At 43.2% G+C, this 16,379-nt stretch overlaps 1 protein-coding gene across 2 annotated transcripts in view; it reads right to left on the reverse strand.

Annotated features, from left to right (window-relative positions):
• The window catches only part of TSNARE1 (t-SNARE domain containing 1), a 738,845-nt gene that overhangs the window by 721,876 nt on the left and 590 nt on the right, over positions 1 to 16,379 (reverse strand). The gene's annotated exons all lie outside the window — the stretch shown is intronic.

The raw sequence follows: 16,379 nt of genomic DNA on the forward strand, positions 1-16,379 counted from the left end.
CAGGAGCAATGCAAACTGCTTGAAATCAACTGTGCTCTCACCATGTGTGGCAGTCAAATGAACTACCTATACTATATGTCAGACACCCCTAAGGTAGGCCTCCTTGACCCAGGAGGCAGGGTGCACTATAATAAATGTGTGAACATAAGTGCAAGCCTATATGTCCCTATAGCGGAATCCGCCATTGGAAACTACTAGAAGTAATAGCAGTCCATAGGAACATGAGTTGCCAACCGGACACCTTTGAGATTGCCCGCTCCTTTATGGTACTACAAATAAAATAATGTTTGGCATCTAACAACATGCCTTCTCACCCCTGACATAAATCTCATGCCCTTCGGTGATGTGGCATGCACTCAGCTGGAGCCCTTTCACGTTGCCCACCCGGTTTTTCCAGCTTCACTGCACACTGGCTGACAAGCTTGAGCTTTCCTGCACCTGCTGCAGTCAAGACAGGATTCGGACCTCCTGCCAGGCAGTGTCAGCACTCCCAAGAGTCAGGAAAAAAGGATTGGTTACACCTCCCTCCTCCCAGGCCGGCTAGTGAATGGGCACATCAAGGTGATGCGCTTTAAAGGCTTTATCGCCTCTGATATGCATCAGGGCTGACTCCCAGGGGAGGAAACAGCCCTCTCCTTGCCCCAGGCACACCTGCTCTGAGAGGACAGGTGGGAAATTAGCTATGCAAGGTGGAGTACACCACCCCAGAAGGCTGACCACACCTCCAGGGCGAGCAGCCCTTTCTGTACACTAAATTTGGTTTCCTGGCATCTTTAGGAGTGGCAGAATACAGGGTTCTGGTTAGAAAAAGTGACGCACCCCACCGGATGTGGTCACCTCAGGGGCAGATTAGCTGCAGGAACTAGCTGCCTACTGGCTACTAGCCTCCACACCTGACCTTCTCTAAATAAAGAATTTAATGGACACTCCTGACACCAGAACCTCAGATCTGAACAACTTACTTCAAGGAAGGACCAAGAGGAGACCTGTGTTGCCGACAACAGGCCTTTGCCTGCAGCACCAAAACAAAAGAGGGATACTCAGTCCTTGTGGAACTGCATGAACAACCCACGTCATTGGCTCAAACTCGGCATTCCCAAAGAGGGGGACCACTGAGGAAGCCAGAAGCACCCTCAGTCTCCCTGAGGACTAGTGGCACTAGTCCCCTGCAAACTGCAGGTAAAAATAGTCACTGGATCCAAAGAATTGCTGGCCATAAGGCCTTTCATGGGAGCGCCCAAATCTAGGTGGTCCAGTCTCGTCTGCTCCAAAGTGTCTGTCCCCTATGTCACTCCTTCAGACCCAGTGAAATTCCAGAAGCTTTTTGTGCTGCTTACCGCTGCCAAGGCTTGTTGGTCACCAGCCTTGATAACCAACCCCCCAATCAACGCTGCAACTACAGGGAACACAGTGCAACTTAAATCTGATCTCAGCAACCTGGCCTCTGCTTTGTGTTTATATATTGCTTCATGCAGCACCGTGTAAGTGGTAAATGCAGCACCACCCGTGGCACCCATTCAGCACCACAAACACCCAGGACAACTCTGCACTCAGACTCTTCAGGTAAAGTAAAACTGAACTAACTGTCGAGGCTTGGTCCTAGGGCCCGTACCACCTCACCCCTGCAAGGGTTCCATGTACCTCTACCTCAGTGTTGATTGTCCCTAGTGGTTTTTCTAATTGACCGCAATTTGACATTTTTCATGTATTATTTTGTTCTGATCTAATATTACTTATAAAATCTATAACTTTGTTGATATGTACACCATTCCATTCATTTTGGCGTCTAAATTAGGATAAAAATACACTTCATTTTTACATATTGGTGTCAGATTTCTATCGAATCGTGTCAATTACTTATCGTCCGTGTTGATACACTGAAATATTTAACACATGTTCCTCTCGTAAAGCATGACTGCTCTCTGCTACTCTACCAGGACTTATCAAAGGATTCATTAGTGTGAATCCAAGGATTATTTTGGGGATATTGTGAAAATATTACAATATAAGGCTACCCAGCCATACCGCATAATATTCCACTTTCCTACAACCAGGATAGTATGTGACTGAATAAACTGCCACCAGATCCCAACTTTTGACTAATTGGGCTTTAGACACCCCCCTCCATCCTCCCCTTATAAAGATATGAATCCAACTAATTACAAAATCCACCTAAGTCCTACTGTCTGTCATTCAGGACTGTCTATGTGCCTACGTCCCAACATTGGCAGCCTTAAGGAAACATCGAGTTGACAAGTGAATGGCTGATCCCTGTTCTACTGGTTACCTCTGGGCACCAACATGACATAACCAGCTCCGAAGCAGCTTACAACTCCTGTAGGTACTGATTAGATCCATAACTGACATAGCCTAGTTCTTCCAGCCTTCTGGAAGCACCGGCTCAGCATGTGATCAACTGCGCCCAGCTCTTAACCCCACACAAGCATTGCTGTGACATGTGACTAACCAGTCCAGCCCTTAAACCTTCAATAAGAACTGGCAATGTTCGACTATACTGTTTAGCCTTCAATCCTGAAGTGCCATGTATTACTCTAAACCGATTGGACCCCATCTGTATTGGTCATTTTGACGCTTCAAGCTGGCAGGTCATTGACCATCTCGAGTACCTGTAACATTTTAGAGGCACTGGCATGACATCTGACTGAATGGACACTTTACCTGGTTGCCTCCTACAGACATCAGCATATCCACTCCGAGTCAGAATGGACAGACTTTCAGAGACTAGCCAGACATATGACTAATTCTCGCCTACCCATACAGACCTCTAAGTGGTGCATCTGAAACGTGGATGGAACTACATTTCATACCTCCACGTCTATATTTGTCAAGTGAAGACTAAAAGTTTAGCATACCATGTGTCAGGCTCTGTCCCAGACCAATCAGATTGTGAAAGAGATGCCCTGAAGTCTTCAAACGTTCACATCTTTAATCCCCAACATTCACCAGTGTGTGCTATGTGTAACTGGTCTATGAAAACCTATATTTTATGGTGCTTGTATACTGTACATTAGAACCCAATTGCTAACAGAGGCACAGTACACATAAAAGGGTCAGAGTGTTCTTTTCACTGTATCTGTGTGTGAGGGCTAGAGATATAAAGTGAAAAACTTGCCTTCTAGTGTAGTATTAGAATAGGCCAGAGTGACTGACCATTTCTAAGCGTAAATTATAAGGTTTCAGGGGAACAGATCTAAGATTCACAAAAAATGTGTGCCATACTGTTTCAAAGCCTAATTTGCTCACAACCTGAAGTGACACTGGATGACAAACATTTGCATATAAATTATTTTGCTGATAGCTGAATTAACCTCTTGGATGTACTTGGCAAATCGTTTACATCATGCACACTACTTTTGTAGTGTGGTTTACGTGACCAGTTCATCAAGAACAATAAGAAAGAAAATCCTTCATGGGCCAAGCACAAGAAGAATTTTCAATTTAAGAAACAGTCAGGAAAGTAGGGAAGGCTCAGATTGTTTTTATTTTGATCAATGGTCGGGGGACATAACTCTGCCTCCAAAACACCAATGGGCACTGAGGAGGCACAGCTGGAAAAGTGACAATGTCTCATTTGCAAGGCATCTATACCTGTGGGTGTTTTTAAAAAATAAACAAAGGAGTGGGAGTCAGCCCGCATTAGGCCATGTGCCTCTACCTTCCATTAAAGTTCCAAAAGTCTTTCTACACCCCCAAGGGGAAGAGTGAAGGATTTACTCTCTACCTACCCTACGGAGTTTGGAGGAGACCCGAAAGCCCACTGGATGCCATGAATATTTAAACAAAACAAAAAAACTGCGAGGCAACTGGCCTATCCTGACATCAGCCCACACTTCCAGAATTAAAGCCACAACAGCCTTTCTGCCCTGCTGGAGCCCAATGGATCCACATTCCATGGCAAGCAACAGGAAATTTGGATTTTGCTGAACACAGTTTTTACATACAGACCAGCAAAGAGGAGGTAAATCCCAATTTGCTCTCACTGGCCATGGTCAATGTCCGCACTTTTCAGTCTCTGGGTCAGCTAACAACAAGGAAATCCTACAATCCTGGTAACTAACGAAACCGAAGATCCAGGAGAATATGGGTTGGTGTGGCTTGCATGAATCACACTACATTATTTTACCTAGAATGTCGTACCATACAAGTGGCACAGCATTATTTCCTGCTTATTTTCACTATTCTCTTGATGTCAATGATTAGTTTATTTGCAAAAACCAAGACCAATATTCATGAAAGTCCCTTGCTGAATTAAAAAATTTATAGGTTTTCAGGTTCACCCGTGGACTTGACTTGTTTCCACTACAAACCGCAAGTAGGCAGAAAACACAAAAAAATAGGAAAAAATTGACTGTCACTTAGAAAAAAGCAAAAACTGAGATAAAAACGTTTTTTGTTTTTGTTTTTTTTGTTACATCTCTGCTGGTTCCTGAAAGCTGGGGAGGTGGTGGTCTTAGCACAACAGACCTTTTGGTGATGCAATTTTTGAAGAATTTTTTTTTTTTTCATGTATAGCCATTTTTTTCATTGTTCCAAGAGTTGTGCTATATTTTGGCCGATTTCTTAGTTCCCTCTGGGGGAATCCAAAACTGTGGGAACCTTTGGATTCCCCAACATGTGGGGACACAGAATGGGAGGGGAAATGTAAATTTGGCTGAGCTAGCTACTGTGGCAAACATTATATGAAGGCTTAAGTAAGAACCACCTCAGACATCTAAAAAGGGCTCAGCAAGGGAAAAGAGACAATAGGTTCAGCAGCTAAGGAGTGAAGGTTACAGAATTGTAACTTTCCCCTTATACATATAAGTAACGAGACAAGAGGTTAACTGACCCCGTAGGTTCCAAAATGGAAGTAATTTTATTCTTTAAAATCCATAATTAGGGGTGTGGCCAACAGTCATGGCTGCGTCTATGTGATCCACAGATGCTCCGCTAGGCGACTCGCAGGCCCAGGGAATGACGGCCATGTAAAATCCGAAATTGGTCTCCGAGTGCCAGGAACGATGAGGGGCATTCATGGCGATGGAGATGCAGATGCATCACTGAATTGTGCCCTGGACTGAATTATTTCCCAAGACGGCCTGAGAACCCGCTAGACATGGAGAGCCAACAAGGCAGAGACCGAAGTCGAGATGGACCATACAAGTATCTGAGGCAGCAGTAAGGGTGGGAGTGGCCTTAAGAGCATCGGCGGAGTCAGGGGACAGTTTAAGCACCCAGTGGGGGAACCGAAGTGGAGAGACACCTACTAGGCTCCCTGACTTACAGATGGCGGCTGGCATAGACTAAACGCTCCCACAACAAGAAGCGCCCGAGGCCGGAGGGACTGCCTGGGCATTTTAAAAGGGTGAGGTGAGTGCTTATGGTTCTCACCTCACTCTTACATTTCACCAGCCAAGTGATAGTCCGGGACTGCGCATCAAGCTTCCTGATGCCTACACCGGGTCTCAATATTTCCACGTACTCCTCAACGAGGGTGCACAACGTAGGCCGCCTTCTGACTCCACCTCAACACATGTCAATTTAAATCAATACCAGCTCCGGATTATGACACGCAATCTCCTGCAGCATGGCGGGGGTCCCCCAAGAAATCCCGCACAGAGACACAGTGAGGTTTCACAGAGCCAGAGACAACAAGTCCCCGCCAGATAGGAAGGAGAGCTGAAGAGTCACTATGCCATGGTAATTCCGAGACCCAGCACGGGCTGTCAATTTGCTGGGAGATGTCACCAAGCTGTACAGTGAAGCAGCATAAACAGCCCTGGCCCGCCAACTGTCTCTCTCTCTGGGCGCCTCCAGCTAGAAGTATCTAGAGGCACTTATTGACCTGCTTCCTAATAGTCTCCATACCACTGAAAAAGCACAGACTAAGAGTGTCCAGCTTCTTTGCCCCTACGGAAAACAGATGCCAGAGTAAAGACTTCAACCATGGCGTAATAATGTCCCTGACAAAGGATGCGCTCCTCTCCTCCCCCCGAGACTTTAAGAAAGAACTTAGTGAGAAATTGAAAGATGGCTTGACCACCTCCCTGGATGCCCTTGAAGCAAATGTAAGTTCCAGGCTCGCTTACTTGCAAACCAACTTAGATTCAGCCAGGGCCCGAACTCTTGAACTGGAGACTAAATACCAGGAACTGGACCAGAGAATGAACCCAATCGAAAACAACACAGCACCTATAGGTCCAGCTACAAGCGTCAATATTGAAGTGTTAAGATTTAGAAAAGTCGCTCCCACTGCAACAATATAAGGATCTGGGGTCTGAAGGAGAGGGAGTCTGGGTCCTGATTTAGAATCTTTGGTGGTGGGTATGCTTTCAGAGCTCCTATGAGAACACCACCCAGAGGTGCAGCTGGAAAGAGTACACAGAGTGGGCCCATCAACACTTGGTGAAGGGAAACGCCCAAGGGTTATCCTTGCTAAAGTGCACTCATTCAGGACCAAAGAACTGATACTTTAAGCAGCCAGAAAAATGGACTTGGTAACGGTACAAATGTGCTCTCTTTTTCAAGATATTGCTCTGGCAAACCTGGCATGACGTTTAAAATTTAAACCGGTGACTGATAAATTGCGCACAGATAACAGATATCGATGGACATACCCATTCGGTATAGCCTTCGAATTTCATAATAAACTGCATCATTTCTCGGACCTTGAAGCAGCGGCCTCCCTGCTGGTTCTGACATTGAAGGATCATGGCCGAGCTAGTAGCAAATGGGGATGGAAGAGGGTACCTCGCCAACTCCTGTAAAGACACACCAAAGGTGCATGGGCAACTCCGCACAAAGGGAGACGTACCAGCAAATAAGTTTTGTTTCACCAATGTATCTATTTTTTCCATGGCAGACTCCGACGACTGGGAGCCTGGAAGATATCTCAACGAGCGGCGGCCAAAAGCTCATTCACGTTGGGGGCCTTGAGAACAGACTGGGGACTGTCGCAGCTCAGACACAAAATTCATAACCAGCCCCTAACTGAATGAGGCTAAGGCTGACCTGGCACTCCTAAATCTGATCCAAATCTGACTTGTATGCCTTAATAACTGATCCTGCTGATCGCAACAGCGAGCTTGTACCCAAAACGTCTGCCAATATTAAGTATGTTCTTTGTTTTTGTAGTTATGGAGAGCTCCGACTCCCCAGGTTGATCTGTTTATTAGCTCTTTATTTCGTACATGCCAGGAGTCGAGGGAGATGAGGGTGGAGGAGAGCCAATGAGTTGAAGAGGGGCGGAGGGTGGCGAGGGTGCTCTATCCTCAACTAGATTACCAGGGTGAGGGACACAAAGATTCTGACCTAAGTTTACCACGCCCATGGTTTTAAACACTTTCATGGAACGTTAAGGGAGTTAACTGCCCAGCCAAGAACCACAAAATCTGGAAATACATCCTGCACCATAGACTTAATATAACAGCCCTACAAGAACCTCTCCTCAAACGCAACAAGGATTGTAGACTGCAACATAGGTCATATCCACTCATTTACATCGGCCAGTACCAAACACAATGGAGTGGCTCTCCTATTTCATTCCTCAGTAAAATTCCAAATCACAGGCTCGAAATAAGATAAAGAGGAGAGGTTACTAATGGTCATGGGTGACATCAGAGGGCACAAGTGCACGATAGCCACGATATATGCCCCAAATTCAAGCCAGGTAGATTTTGTAGTCTCTGCCCTTTTACTACTGGGCGGATCTGCAGAAGGAGCTATAACACCGATGGTAGACTTTAACCTCATTTGAGACTCCTACCTTGGTAGCACTCATTTCCATAAGTTAAACACCGGTACCTTCACTACAAAGGCAAAACAAGTACTTCAACACCTGGGTTTATACTATACACATGGAGAATAACACACCCCTCTACTCGTGGCTATACCTTTTTTCCCCCACTCTCACCGTACATACTGTAGGTTAGACCATGTAATCATCAACCAATTGATGCAACAAACTATAATGAGCACTACTATACATTCAATTACCCTCTCAGATTATGTCCCAGAAGAGATTACCTTAAACTAGCAAGCCCTGAAACGTCATTTTCGTAGATGGCTCTTTCCGAACCCTCTCACACAGGATTGCCTTTTTCCGAGACAAAATAGTTAGGACGATTAGGGACTATTTCCAGTTAAATGACCCACAAGACACCAACCATGCCACAACATGGAAGGTCTTCAAGTTGGTGGTGAAGGGAAAATGCATCTCCCTAATGACGACTTTTACTCCACAAAAAGCACATGAACAGAAACTAGAGGCAGAACTCAATTTAGCCGAACAAGCCCATAAAGAAATGCCTTCCTTTAATCATCAGATTAACACTATCCATGGGAATTTTAATTATATCTATGTTAGCAGGGCAGAGATCACTTTATTATGCCTTAAACAACTACTTATGGCCAGGGGAATAAGATTGGGACACCCCTAGCGAGAAAGTTACAGGAGAAATAATACATAGGTCCCATCCAAGGAAACATGAAGGAGGTAGCCCAAACCAAAGAAAGAAAAGCAGGAATCTTCTGAGACTTCTTCAAAGACCTATATACTTCAGATTACACGAACACCGGGGAACAACAGACATTCCTGGAGGGAGGGGATTTACCTAAGATCACACCAGCTCAAAATGAAAAACTGGAGGAACCCATCAGTTCCAAGGAGGTACAAAGGGCTACTGACTCTCTTAAATTACATAAATTTCCTGGGCCTGACAGCTTTACGGCCCAATTCTACAAGACCTTCACTTCAAACCTGTTACAACACTTGACTAATCTCTTTAATTATGCAGCCTAAACGGAAGCAGTGACCACTTCAATGGGTGAAGCGCTAATTACTCTCCTCAAAAAGCCTGGGATAGATCCACGCAACTGAGCATCCTACAGACAAACAGCTTTATTAAATTTAGATGTTAAAATGTACACCAAAATATAGACCAACAGGTTAGAGGACATTATGCCAGAACTAATATATCTGGATCAATCTGGTTTTATTAAAGGGGTGACAGCCTCATTATAAAAAATAAAAATTTTAGAAAAAAGATCCCAGCCAACTTTCTGGGGTAAGAAGCTGAGAAATCTTTCGACAGAGTGGATTGGCCCTTCATTTTCCTCACTCTATGACACTTTGATAGCCTCTTCTTCCCCATTCCAATGGGTCAAATAAGACATTACCTACTTGGGAATCAAGAGCACTCCCAGAGTGTCTGATTTATATAAAGATAACTACCCTCCTTTATTACATCAACACAAAATTGATCTCAGACCTTGGGCATCACTCTACCTGTCCAGGCTCGGTCGCACTATTGCACTATAGATTACAGTGCTGCCGACAACACTGTATCCGTTCCAAGGCCTACTTGTGGAGGTAGACCGAGAATTTATCTCTTCACTGTGCTCAGTGATTACTAACTTTATTTGGCAGGGACGCAGAGTTCGACTGCCCAGTTGAGTGTTGACACTTCCCAGAGATGCAGGAGGACTGGCTCTCCCAGACTTTCTGCTTTACTATAGAGCAGCGCAACTCCAGGTTATAATGGAATGGTCAGTGAGAGAATCTGACTAACGCTGGCTACTCATGGACAGGGCGGTCACTGGGAGAACGATTTGTAATGCCCTGTGGAAACCTAAGCCTGATCGACCGCTCAGTGCTTATCTCTGCACTCCCTTTAGAACCACACTGAAGGCTTGCAATATCATAACAGGCATGCAAGACTTAATGACCTTTCCCTCTCCGTACACAACTATACATTACAACACAGCCTTTCTGTCTGCCTTAACACCAAGGCCCTTCGACTTATGGAAGGTAGAGGGCTGCCTCACTATATTGGGTCTCTTTCACGGGTGGGGCATTCTCACTTATGAAAATTGCCAGCGGAACTTCAATCTACCCACCTCTGAGATATATCATTATACCTAAATGAAACACTGGGTAATGCAACTGGCAGCCTATAGGGAAATTTGTCAGGCAACCCTGTAGCTCTAAGGGGTGCATTTTTTTTTGTACTCACTTTTAGAAACGACTGCTCGCACTGCCCCACCTCGCTATATGAACTTTTGGGAACAGACTTAAGATCAGTCGATCACAACAGATCAATGGCGCAAACTATGGAATGACATCCATAGATTTAATAGATCATTAGGGATATGGGAAGCACACTATAAATTGCTACATGACTGGTACCTTTACCCAACCAAATTACATAAAAAGCATAAAATCTACCCAGATGCGTTGAGTCTCTGCTGAAGGGACTGTGGCCTCTTGGACGATTTCCAACATATTTGTTGGTGGCATTGTCCAGTAATACAACCCTACTCAGCGGAAATCTTGGCAAAGATTAGAGAAATATTGGGATATCCTATGCCGCACACCCCAGAATTTGTCCTTTTAGGACTGCGGGACAAAACTCAGATTTCAAATGCAGGGAGACTGATTCATTCTCTGGTTGGGGCAGCCAAGATGGCCTTGGCAGCAGCCTGGAATACACCAGAGTCACCTTCTATGTCTCAGTGGAATGCCAGTCTGTGGCAGAGTCTCACTATGGAAGAGATGACATATCTTTACAGATAATCAAAAGGGCTTTGATTTTATTTAGGGACCCCTGGAGTAGTTCCTTTCTATAGGATTCACACTCTTTAGCTGCCCCACATGCAAGAGAGCACTCCACCCATTTCAGACTTGAATACTAGATCCAGGGCCCCAAACCGTCTCTCCGTTTGCTTGGTTAGCCACAGGCCTCTGACTCCCTCAACTCAGACTCATCACATGTAACTATATCATAAGGCACCTCTGCAAAGGCATGAAGTTTAGTTGTTCAAGTTGTTTGGCGATACAATGCGGTGAGAGGGGGGTGGTAATGGACATGTAATTGGTTTATTTTGACTTTGTGTCTTGATTTGACAGTACCTATGACGATTTTTTCTGTAACAATTATATATGTGTATGACGGACCTTTATGATGAACACTAACTAAAGCTGTCAATACTTTGAGAATTATGGTCTAAGTCAAGCTGTAACTGTCAGAACTGTCTTTATGCCCAGAAAATCAAATAAAAGTTTGATAAAATCCATAATTGAAAGAAACCCACAGATGGAGACAAAACTGCTGTTTCCACTGCATCCGCAGTCTTCTTTAAAGCGATTACATGACCTTCCAATTATCAATTTATATCAGCAAATAGCCTATTCATTCACTTGCGTGATTAATCAACAGATAGTCCACTTAATAAATAGCACTGCACCTTCCCCAAAGCCTCATATTATTAGAAGAGTTCAGTAGCTTTTCATGCGCAGTAGCACTATAATTACATGGCCAGATTTTCAGAACAAACCAGGAGATCCAGAGCCAAATGTAAGACTAAATGTTGGCACCAACCATGGACTTTTGCACTACCCGACATAGACGGACCACAATGCTACACGATACAAACCTATATGAAAAAGTGACAACATATAAGACAGACAAAACATATCAGCATTTCAAATCAATCTGTGTCTTTACAAGGGAAGCAGAATGTGGCGGAGAAATGGACTTGGAACTATGATGGAAATTGTTTTCTTTCTGGTACACTGTAAAGAATGGAAATAATCATGTCCCATTCCTGCTTTTATACATTATATTGTGCTAAACTCTGTTGCCTGAAACCCATCAGATGAAAACATTCCAGAATGTAACATCTGTCCATTAGACGACGATACGCCCACTGAAAAAGTGAGCGCACACATTTGAATGCACACACTTGCCAGACCCTTTCTTGAAAACTGGGATATGTATTTGTGTTACCAAAATTGTTCTGATGCCGGAACAGTCCTTAAAAAAGGAAACCTATCCTGGACGTCTGGTCATCTTAACAATATAACTGCTCCCTTCTCTTCCAACAGGCCGCTGCTCACAAAATATTTATGGCACATTGTCATCAATATTGTCCTTGTACTATGATCTTCATGATAAATAGAAAAATATAACATACTCAACTATGAGGCTTTTGGTCGAAAACCATCAAATCATCATTTTGCAACAACCTACATTTTTATTCTTTTAGTTCCGCTTTCATTTTCGTGAACTTGTCACCCAAAACAATGCCAAAATCAAATGGAGGACAGTGGAATTGGCTTGGTGTGTTTGTCTAAGCTATATAGAGTAAAATGTCAATGTTTGCGTTTGGAACAGGAGAGGGGGCACGTTATACCTGTTTAGAGTACATTTTGGAGAATGTATGCACCGATGTCTTGAAATCAGACTACGTAAAAGATTGGGTTCAACTGAGGTGACACTAGTAATAATTACTTGAATTCACTAATACCAATACATTGTTTATCCCTGTATCTAAGGTGGGTGAACATTCCAGTGAAGCAACGGAGCATTATCCAGTGCTTGAAGTGTAAATCAGTGGAGATACCTATTTTACAAGAGATACAATCTCCTAGAGATGTACATTTCTAATTGGGGAAACAGGGTGGCAGACCTACCATACTCTGTCTCGGAATTGGTCTTTTGAACATGCTGAGGCTACAGCACTTGAAAAGTGAGAATATAGGCCATCACTCACAACTAGTACTCCCAATAATAGTTATGCAGCAGAAAGCTAGACTCCCAAATCCTCTTCAACGCTCTGGGGACTTGTGCACATGCTGTTAACACCTAACTTGAGTAGAATTGCGTTGGACATGTTTGGCTAAAGAATAGCACAAGTATCACAGCTGCAATAAAGATATTGGTGCCCAGAAAGAGGCAGTGTTATAACCTCTGTGATGCCTCTTGGGCACACGACCTTGCTGTAGGCTCTGGCCAATGCCCAATGTGGAAGGAGGTCCAAGGGTTGGCCGCCAGTTGTTAGACACATTAAATTGCAGAATGCACAGCAGCAATCAGTAGGGGTTGGCCACCGTAGTGGGATGAATGCAAAGAACAGTTTAATATGTTATTTGACATGTAAATAAATAAATATATATATATATATATATTAAAAAAACAGAAATTCGCTTAAAAAAAACAAACAAAAAAAAAAAAAGGTTAAAGTTATGGTTTATATTGGTTAAAAGACCTTAATGTATGCTTTAAAAAAACTAATGTATTCACAGAAGAAACAAATCTAGAGCGAAATGCCAGTAAAGGTTATAAATCAAAACCTAAAAGCCACTGAAGTTCCCCAGGTAAACTAACCATAAGTTGCACCCTGTCATGCAGGGCTTATGATCTTAAATATGACAATACTCATGACCCATAACATAGCATTGATGATGTCACTGACATCTATGATTATGCTGCTGACCGTGTGAATCATAAAAAGTTTAAAAATATATATATAGGGGCATACAATTGTATCCAGCAGGTATTGACTGCCTGCGGGTGAATGTAGAGCAATAGGGACTTAACTTAGGTGCACTCTATAGGTAGTTTAAATAGTTGGCGATTGTTTGTGACACTGGGTGATACTTATTTTCAAAAATGAAATATCCGGCAACACCTAACACTGCTTCTCTCCAATGAAAGCTAAATGCAGCATGCACCCACCGACAACGAGGGACAAGGTCCCACTAGTGAAGATGATAATTTTGCCTCAGCTGTTATTCGTTTTTAGACCACTAATTCCAATTTGAATTGGCATGATTAAACGGAGAGAGAAGATTACAATATTGAACAAACATGTCACATAACTGTTACAGTTTAAGTAATAATAGTGGATACAAGGGGCAGAGGCAGAATACTTGGATTAGGAAATGACATACTCCAATTATTGAGAATGGCAAAGAGGGTTTGCACCAACCCCATGTATAAAAGCATTATAAATCATTGCACTTTAATTTCTAGCATAAATACTACTGTATAAATCGAACAACATATGATGAATGTAGTATACTGGAGGAACACGATGGTGATACTACTTACTGGTGAACATTGCAACCTGAAATCATTACATTCAATTGTATTACAGAGAGAAATCCAGGTAACTGCAGTTCAATCGAAGGAGCAGCTAACTTCAAGAAAAACAATCATTGTGTGGTTATCCTGTTATGATATGCAGTGCGGGTATGTAAGAGATAAGATGCACAAATTGTAATAGTAATCAGGACTAAAATATATAGGCAAATAAACAGCACCAGTATGCTGCAAGTGTACACGCCAGAATGTGGAGGGTAAGCAGATAAGATCCAGTGATCCACAAGACAACATACACACCAAGCAGAGATGTTGCAAGATGAGTAAAAGGATACCAAAAGGGCAACAATGGGAACTGTGATCAGACCAGTAGCCATGCACTTTTTAAGGTTAGGATAGTGTCTGTTGCTGAACTAATATGCCCCATGAATGAGGAAGGAAGAGAAGAGCAATAAAGGCTGGCACCTGAGCACAAACTACACAATATTTAAAAGGCTCCAATTCCATCAACTCCTATCAGGCCAAAGGAAGCCAATTCTTTCAGCAGGAGTCCACATTCCAAGCCTCCAAAGGCAGACAAGCACCAGTCACGCAAGCCTCAGTCATTTTAGGGCTCACATCTAAACCAGAATGTCACCCTGCACATGTGGGAGACCAAGCTCTTGGTAGGTTGCTGTCCTAACTGTGCAAAAGCAAACTGGCCTCTCTCATGTTACCCTTCTTAGTTCCAAGAGACCATTGCTCTTTCTACTTTGCATAAGGAGACATCATCCTGACCTTCTAGAATGCTGCCTCAGACACTTTGACTTTACTTATTAGTGCAGAAAGACAAGTCAGCATAAAAAGAGATACACACCGCTTCCACCGCATGTATAAAAAAAGGACAACCCCAACGGGGTGGTAGGAAAGGTGGCTATAGAGGGGAGCAGAACGTCTGAACTGTTAGTCTACAAAATAATAGCGGACGCAGCCCAAACTGCCACTTCTTCAAGGTATTTCACAAAGCTGAAACAGACTTCAAAGACCTTACAGAATCGGAAATGTTTCTGTCCAAACAATTGGTGTCTTTAGATGTATCCAACTTCAAGCAGTTGTGCAAATCACACCAGGGAAGGCTCTTTCTCTAGGGACATTACATTGCTCAAGGTCTCCCAAGGATCTTGCACAGTGATTGTTGATATATTCCCAAAGGTCGAGGTTTAACCTGTCCTTTCTTATGGCCTCAGAGGAGTTCTGGACAGTTAAGAATGACCTTTCGGGAATTTGGAAGCAAGTATTACCTATTCACACAGTAATGTCGGACTGACCTTTAGGACAGTGTTGGAAGGGCTGGTGTGGGTGGTCAGTGTGTGGGTGTTTTTTTTGGGCTCTTTGTGGGCCAGTTTTATGATCAGCTGGGCCGGTTTTGACTGTAGACTTAATATTATCACAAACATTGTCTGCATTAGGGACAAACGCAGGTAGTCTCCCATACCTTGCAAAACATCTGTGCAGAGGTCAAAGTGGGCAGGAATTGAGGGGCACACCGTTCCCATACTTTAATTTTACACTAACAGTTACTTTACTTTATGTTAAAAGACAACCGTCCCGGGGCAGTATATTACGATGTTTGAGATACCTCAGCTGAAGTGTAAGGAGGGAGTCTCCTTTGCTGTAAGGCCAAGGGAGGGACAAACAGTTGAACACGAAACAAGTGTTCTTGCCAGGGATTCTGCTGCATGAAAAAAAAATGTGTGCATTTGCTTAATGTGTAAATGTAAAGGCTGCTTAGAAGCTGGTATTGGCCTTAATCGTTGCAGTATTGAAAGAGTATTCTTTTTGTGAAATATGGTAATGTGACCTGAGCCATGAATCGCATGCTTTTAATGGGCAGTTATAAAAATGTTCAAAGTACGTAGTCTGCATATTACTCTGATCTACATTTTGGAAGCACTTTTATTCTAAACATAAATATTTATGTACAGTTTGTGGCAGCCTATTGTATAAGCGTGAAAAGGAAGTTTGAAATAATGGTGTACACATTTACTATGCTCTCTGTCACAGGCCGTGACCTCATCACGTTCAAAACATAAAAGTTACTATCCTCACTACACCAACCAGAATTCAGTTTTGTGGCTCTCTGGTTACAGACACATACATAAAGTGATTTCATTAGCCAACAGAGGTTTCACAACAGTTTAACTTGCATTTATTTTTTTATCTAAAGTGTGTTCATTTATATGCAGCTCCTTAAAGATTAAAGACTGATAGTTACAGAATACTTTGTTATTTAAGTCAGGCCTTTTATCCCACCCCCACGCCCACATTGAACTCAGGATCACAGTTCTTTTACTTTTTAATGCGCTTCCCGCAATGACTGTACAAGTTCAAAATGTCCCAGTTTGCAAGCACAAGCCACTTTTTTTTAGCTATCTAATTCACTAACGGGGACCACGTTTATTTTGGTGCCCGGGCATTTTGCCTGTCACAATGCACTATTGGTATTCCTGCCCAAGC

This window comes from Pleurodeles waltl, chromosome 2_2, assembly GCF_031143425.1.
Source record: "Pleurodeles waltl isolate 20211129_DDA chromosome 2_2, aPleWal1.hap1.20221129, whole genome shotgun sequence".
NCBI lineage: Eukaryota > Metazoa > Chordata > Amphibia > Caudata > Salamandridae > Pleurodeles > Pleurodeles waltl.